Source organism: Curcuma longa, unplaced genomic scaffold (genome assembly GCF_044706935.1).
Source record: "Curcuma longa cultivar G26 ecotype Majalengka, Jawa Barat unplaced genomic scaffold, ITB_CL_G26_1.1 contig_19981, whole genome shotgun sequence".
Taxonomy (NCBI): domain Eukaryota; kingdom Viridiplantae; phylum Streptophyta; class Magnoliopsida; order Zingiberales; family Zingiberaceae; genus Curcuma; species Curcuma longa.
The window spans coordinates 887-8,541 of NW_027431239.1; the positions used below are offsets into that span (position 1 = coordinate 887).

General features: G+C 34.9%; 1 pseudogene; it reads right to left on the minus strand.

Moving 5' to 3' along the window:
* Positions 1–4,008: 4,008 nt before the first annotated feature.
* On the minus strand, positions 4,009–6,916 carry LOC141817281 (microtubule-destabilizing protein 60-like; annotated as a pseudogene).
* Between the last annotated feature and the right edge of the window lie 739 nt (positions 6,917–7,655).

The window sequence follows — 7,655 nt, forward strand, 5'->3', positions numbered from 1 at the left end:
AAACTATTTGTCATTGAAGCTGATGCATCTAGAGTTGGAATCGAAGCGGTTCTTATGCAAGACGGGTGACCATTAGCTTTTACTAGCAAGGCACTATCTCCCCTACATCAATAGATGTCTATCTACAACAAAGAAATGTTAGCTATCATACATATTATAAAATGGAGACCCTCTCTCCTTGGCCGACGCTTTCAAATACGAACTGACCATAAGAGACTTAAATTCATCTTAAATCAACGTGTCTCTAACATGGATCAACAAAAATGGATCAAGAGGCTCTTGGGATATGATTATGAAATTATTTATAAGAAGGAAACAGAATACAGTAGCTGATCCTTTATATCGCCTTCCTAACCAAATGGAGTTTGTTGTTATATATTTAGTAACTTGCAAGAACTTAGACAATATAAAAAGAGAGTTAAAAGAATGTTCATCTGCCAAGCTCTCATTCAGAGCATACTATATAATTCATCATCGGAACTCCGCTATTATTGGGATGGAGAAATTTTACAATATAAAGATAGAATCTTCCTTGCAATGAACTCAGTGGAAAAGAGAGTGATATTAGAGGAATTCCATTCTTCACCAATTGCCATTCTAGTTTCCTACGCACATATAAATGAATTTCAAGATCTTTCTACTGGAAGGGAATGAAAAAAGATATCAAAAACTTTGTTGCTAAATGTGATGTATGTCAATGAAACAAAGGAGAAAATGTAGCAACCTCGAGTCTTCTTCAACCCCTTCCCATACCTAAACAAATATGGACAGCCATTTCCATAGATTTCATAGATGGGTTACCAACATCACAAGGATAAACCACTATCATGGTGGTCGTTGATCGCCTCACAAAATATGCCCATTTTTATTCGTTATCACATCCTTATATAACTGCCCGTGTTGCTCAAGCATTTGTTGACCATATAATCAAACTATATAGGCTACCAAGATCTATTGTCACCGATAGAGATCCAGTATTTATGAGTAAATTTTTGAAGGAATTATTTCAATTGCAGAGCACTAAATTTAATTTTAGCACATTCTATCATCCAGAGTCGAATGGACAAACAGAGGTGGCTAATTGATGCTTAGAGAATATTTCCCTGCAAAAATGTAACACCCGAAATTTCCTTCGATAAATTCTGGATAATTAAGCATAAATGATAAATTGATTATGATAAAAAGAAATGAATAATTATGTTTTAAGAATGTTGATTGATGGGTTAAAGGCTTGGCTATGAAAAGAAAGAGAAAAAGAAAAAGAAATATGGAGGTGCTAGGGATTGACCCTTAGACCTCATGTATGAAGCAAGCCAAGTTAACCATATGGGATAGTAATTAATTCTTGTTAAAGAGATAAGGGAAACGCTTGTTAAACCTAAGGGTTCGTCAGATTTCATTAAACCAAATGAAGGATAAGTGATGGGTTGGGAACGTGGGATTAGTGGGGTTACGGGAACGTAACTTCCATCCCAGCTCTTTATAAACCCTTCCCCTTCGCACAGAATAATTTTTCCCTGCGTCGCTGTTCTCTTCTTCTTTGGCCGCCGACCTGCTCTCTGCCTCGCCTCGTCCGAAGGTGCCGAAGATCCCCATTGCAAGGAAAGAAGAAAGGAGAAGCCTTGTCGTTGGTATAAACCGTAGGAACTCGAAAACAAGGTAAGTTTCCCTCACCTGCAAGATATTAGTTACGAATGCAAAGATGTATGCTGTTTTTCATGAACCAAAATGTTAGAACTTAGGTTGTATTTCGTGTTAAGGGTTTTGTTGCATGTTTATAATCCGTTTTAGAGTTTATAACCGGAGTTATGTCCCAGTAGATATGTATTGTTAGCAGTTGCTTTGAAACCATGCATATAACTGTTAAATCCTGAAATCTGTGATGATAATACTCGGTTTTTCATGTTTAAATGGTTGGTTAGGAGTTACGGTAAGTTGTAGTTCAAGGAGACTTGTTTCCGTATGATCATATGTGGGGTGGAGAGCCAAAAATCGCTCGGTTGAGCGATTTTCGAAGTCCTGTGAACTTCCACAGAAAACGACATGGCCGTGCCATTTGACACGGCCTGGCCGTGTCAGCCTCTGGACCACCCGAAACTTCAACGCGAAGCGGCGAAACGGCTAGGGTTCCTGTGGACTTCCGCAGGAACCGACACGGCCGTGCCGTTTGGCACGGCCTGGCCGTGTCAGCCTCTGGACGGCACTCAGCTTCAACGCTGAATGGCCAAATGACACGGCCGTGCTGCTTAGCACGGCCTGGGCGTGTCAGGCTCTGGACAAGCACATTTGACCTGTTTCGCTTATCCTTTGATGAGCCACTTAAGCATTGATGACTAAGAAGTCCTACAAATCAAATCGGATGAAAATCTAAACTCAACATTGTAGGAAAAGGTTAAGCTTAGGTTAAGTCCTAAATTTAACCAACAAGTTCTTGACCAACTTAAAGAGAGGTTAAGGGCTAAGGGACCAAGTAAGTATAACGGTCAACAACCTTAGGATCATGTTGGACGTATGACAAGGTTGTTAAGCATAAGATGTCGTATAATATCTTACGACGTATGAAATGAATATGTATGACATGAACGTTCACTATGAATGAAAGAAAGATGTTATGGAACGTTCATGCTATGATGGAAAGAATATATATAAAGTATTTTACTTTGAATGAATGGCTTGTACCGGAACCCGAAAGGGATTCCAGGGATGGGCTCCAAAAGTTGCCCCTAGGTTGAAGGACATCTGAGAAGACCTAGTAACCGTGTAGTCGGGATTAGCTACCTCGTGCTACTTGGTATGTGCGCGCAAAAGAAATGAATGGGTACAAGCCAGGGATCCCCAAAGATGTTGATGATTATGTTTAAATGTTTTCAAAAAGGAAATGATTTACATGTTTATGATACAAATGTGATTGAATATGCATGTTTAGGAAATATTGATATGCTTCCATATTTTTAAATGCTATAATGCCATGAAACGATGGATTTTGTGAGTAGGAAAGGAACTTACTAAGCTTTATGCTTATAGATACTTTCCTTATCTTGCAGATCCAGTTAGCAGGTACTGAGCAAATGGGAGGCAGCAGGACAGGGCAGTGAAGATGTGTGTGGTGGTGACGTGATTAAGCCTTGGCCATGCAAACCCTTGTTTATTTGCATGTTATGTTAAACCATGTCTTAATTATCATGTGTAGAACAATTATAATTGCCATGTAACCTAGGTTAGTTTATTGTTGTTATTTGTCATTATGTTTAATATTACACTGCTATCATATATGAATTGTTTGACTAGTAATATGTTCCGCTGCATGTTTAGTTTAGTTTAGTTTTTATATATGATGGTAGTTGTAATAATGAAATGAATGAAAGTAAGAAACTGTAGCGTCCGTCAAGGGCCCACGTAAGGGCGGGCGTTACATTTCTCTTGAAAAAATATCCTTACGTGTCTATTTAAAGAGACGTTATATAATCTTTAAAGATAAGTAATTTCTTTTGATTAATCAACTCCACTTGATTATTGGAGATTGATCCCCTCGAAATGATCACCCTATCTCAGTTCTCATTTTTTCTTCGATTTTCCATGAGATAGGACACGAATTCCTATTAATAGAATTCCTTCAAGATTTTTTTTCATCACTTCAACATGGATCAAATTACAAAAGAAGTAAGAGCAAGTGTTGCATAAAGTGTGGAAACAAGAATTTAATTGGATGAAACTTGACAACAAACAACAAAATTAAAATACATACTACTAGATTTAACAAGCCAATGCCAACAGATAAGAGGGATGTTGATTGGGAAACATGCCTTACAAACTGCATACGCTGTTAGCAAAAGGATAATTTAAATGTAAAGACAAAACATGAATTGACTTGAATATTAGAAAGCAAGTCACAAAGGAGAATGATAAACATACCTTCTGCTGCATCTCCCTTTTTAATCTTAGCTGTTCAGCAAAGCTCATCCATTCGGTAAAAGTGTAAAAAGTTAATCAGAGGCAAAATGATGCAGGTTTCTAATATAGATTAACTTTAGCACTATATTGCATTTGTGCTAAAGAGTTTTCTAGATGATAAAATCTACGAAGTTTACAAGATTATCAAATTCAGCCCTTTCTACTGCACGAACATCGCTGTGCAAAACAATGTCTACAGGCTCAGTGCTTTCTTTGGCAGGAGGCTTCAGCAAGTGCTAAACAATATATCAATAATACCATAGGTTAGCAAAAGGAGAGACCCATAGCAGCAGCACAGAAGTGAAGACTACTAACTTGGAGATTAACATATGCAAATTATCCAAATGGTTCTGACCATACCTATAATGCAGTTTAAGTATCATATCAATGCATATTTTCAAGAATTGTTCAACTTTAGCACAAGTTAGTCAAAAGGAAAAAACAAAAAGAAAAAATGAAATTTATTCCTCTGCTAAATAAAATCTTTCCCTCTCATCTTAACATTTTTCTTATCATAACTTCCATAAAAAAAATCACAAATCATAATGAAGAATATTTATATACTCTCTGAAACAACTTCAATAAAAAAATTTGACCAGGTTCATTGAGGGCATGCCTATCTTCATTCTCAGGACAATGTCATGCTCTATCCAAACTATTAGCTAAGATAATATCTAAAATTGCAAGTATCTACCATCTGCTAATTTGATAAACAATTGTAGGAAAATAAGCATGTTCAAATTGAACCAATGTGCATATATCACAGCTTGTTGAAAGGGAGTGCTAATTTGATAAACAGTTGTAGGAAAATAAGCATGTTCAAATTGAACCGATGTGCATATATAACAGCTTGTTGAAAGGGAGCATGTTTTAATTTTGTTTCATTTCTATTGCACTATATGATTGGTCTTGCCAAGTGTAAAACATCATTAACTCAGATTTCAGCTATTTAAAAGTTTTCCTAAAAGGTCTTTTTCAGTGAGATGAGGGAGAAGTGGGTGCTTATAAATAACAAAGTAGTGGAATACAATATTTTTTATTTTTCAAACTGTTTGGTAAATTATCTTTTTTAATGTAGAACAGTATGTAAAATGAATATAACAGAATACAAGCTAGTTTGATGTTGAGCTACTAGTATGATTTTGGTAAAGATAACAAAGAATTTTGTGTTACCCAAGGAAGATTTCAACAAGATTACAAGAAGGCTAGAATCAACTGCAATGCACAGTTGTTAGAATAGGTAAACTTCAGGAAATGAAAATTAAAATATTATCATTTTAATAGTTCATATGTTCCTTGGTCTAGTGTGAGTTTTGTCAAGTTTATACATGCAAATTATTCTTGATGAACTTCCTTTTGAGAAAGTAACAGTGAACACTAAGTGCTGGAGATCTCCCAGCATAGTTACCTATGTTTTTCTCAAGTTTCTTCATGTTTGACAATAACGACAAGGACACTTAATAAGGGAAATGTTCTAAGAATAAATTCATTTATCAAATTTATTTGCATCACATATAATAATATTCAACTTTGGCAAATATCTTCAGTTGGAGATGCAGTAACTATAAACTATCAAGTAGTATGATAATCTGGGTTATACTAAAATTGCATGCCACAAATTAATTTGACTGATGAAATCTCAAATCAAAACATAGTCATGGATTTCTGAAAGAGAATTTTCTTATTTCTGTAATAAGATTTATCCGAAAATCCATCAGTTCATGTTATTAAAGAATAATAAATAGTAAGAAACAAAATTAGTTCTTTAGAAGGATCACTTCAAAGAAGCATATAAACTTTTTCATGAAACTTGAAGATTATCACCTCTAGTTCATCTGTGGTCCATCGAGACCTTGGGCAATAGGTATGTGCTGTTTCTCCTCCTTCATCAACATTTCTTTTACTTTCTTCATAAATTGTTTCTTCTTTAATCCTTCCTCTTTGCTAGAAATATCAAAATAGATAATTCAATATGAAGCTTAACTAAACTAATATCACTAAAAATCAAAGAAATAAAAATATCTACCAGATAGTGTTGTATTAAATGGGATATTAAAATTAAGAACAGTAATCTTAAAATGCTTCTATTTCTATCTCTTATCTTTAAATATGTAGTACAAAATTAAATTCCTAGACAAAGCCTAATAGATGAGTGGATACTGTGTGCCTGGTTCCAAGGATAGCAAACTTAACTGCATTTCCTTTGATCAGTGAAACATCTATTCCTTACTAATTAAATAAATTAAAAGTACCTCAGTCCTAAGTTTGAAAGGATGTTGGTTTGTCACTTTTAACATCTTATTCCAACTCCTCCTAAGAGAATCAGAACTCTGTCAAGGAGATATCATTCTCATTATAAAACTCCAAAAACAAAACACCAAGAACAGTTCTCTAATATCACTGTCGCAGAGTCCAAAATCTTACAATACGTTTTTTTTTTCTTCCTTCATTGCAAGTCCTCCCCAAGTTCAACCTAGAATCATTATGTGAATAGTGTTCATTGAGTGTTGACCAAGATATTATATAAATGATATTATAATAAGGGGAGAAGACACCAAGTTTCTAACCTTTGATCGCTGCTATCTATCAAAGCACAATTTTGAATCTCTTGGAAGTTTTCTAGAAGGTAAAAACTCTTCAGAAGAGAAAGCATAAGCAGAAGAAGTTTCAACTGCTACAGTCTTAGATGATTGTTGCAATCCTAGCAATGGACAATTGAATGGATTCAGGTTCCTATACATGCATTTCTCAGCTTCATCATCATTTGAAATTGAAAGGAGGCTCTCAAATGCTTTAACCAAATGCTTCATGCGGCTAAACTCAGGCTCCGGTATTATGTTCATAGCCTCCTCCATCACCAAGTTTCTCGTATTTTTATGCTCTAACATACGACGGATTTTCAATATCAGTATCCAAGATCTCCCTCATCCCATCCATTCCATCCTTCTCGGTTCTATCTATGATCCTTCAACTTGGACTGTTCGGTCGCCCGAACCTTACAAAACTGGGATAGCACAGAAAAAAATATGAAGTGTAAATTTTAAATCAAGATATTGGAAGTACAGGCTCCTCTATTGATATCGATATGAAATTAATAGTACATACCATCACATTGTCAGATAATTCTTTACAGATGATCCTATATAAAGGGATGTTTAGTAAATAGACATAGCTAGGAGTGAGGGGGAAAAGACCTATCTGTTAAAACTAATTGAAAATATAAGACAAATTGCTTAATTTGATCCGGAGAGAATTGAAAAAAAGTTCACATTTCAACAAGAATTCACTTGGTGAATTAACAAGGATATCTGCACTTGGACTAAAAATAGCGTCAAATAACTTGAGGCCTGCAAAACGAAGCGCAACTATATAATAAATGTTAATTCCACACTAGGAATAAGTCATCTCTGATCCTGTTCATGTTGGTGATCTATATAAACAAAGGAATGAAAATAAGACTAGCTTAATTGCAAAACCTAACCATATCCTTCATACATATGCAATAAGCAGATATTAAAAATAGAAAATGAAATAGAATAACACCAAATGATCCAGACATCGATTAATTTAAATTTGTAGTGAATGATGAACAAGAAACAACAATACGACTAGTCTTGTGGAGAATTAACAAAAAATCTACCAAAGTAAAAGTACAAAGTGAAAAAAGTTTGATTAATTTAATTCCATTCTCTTATATTTTGCAT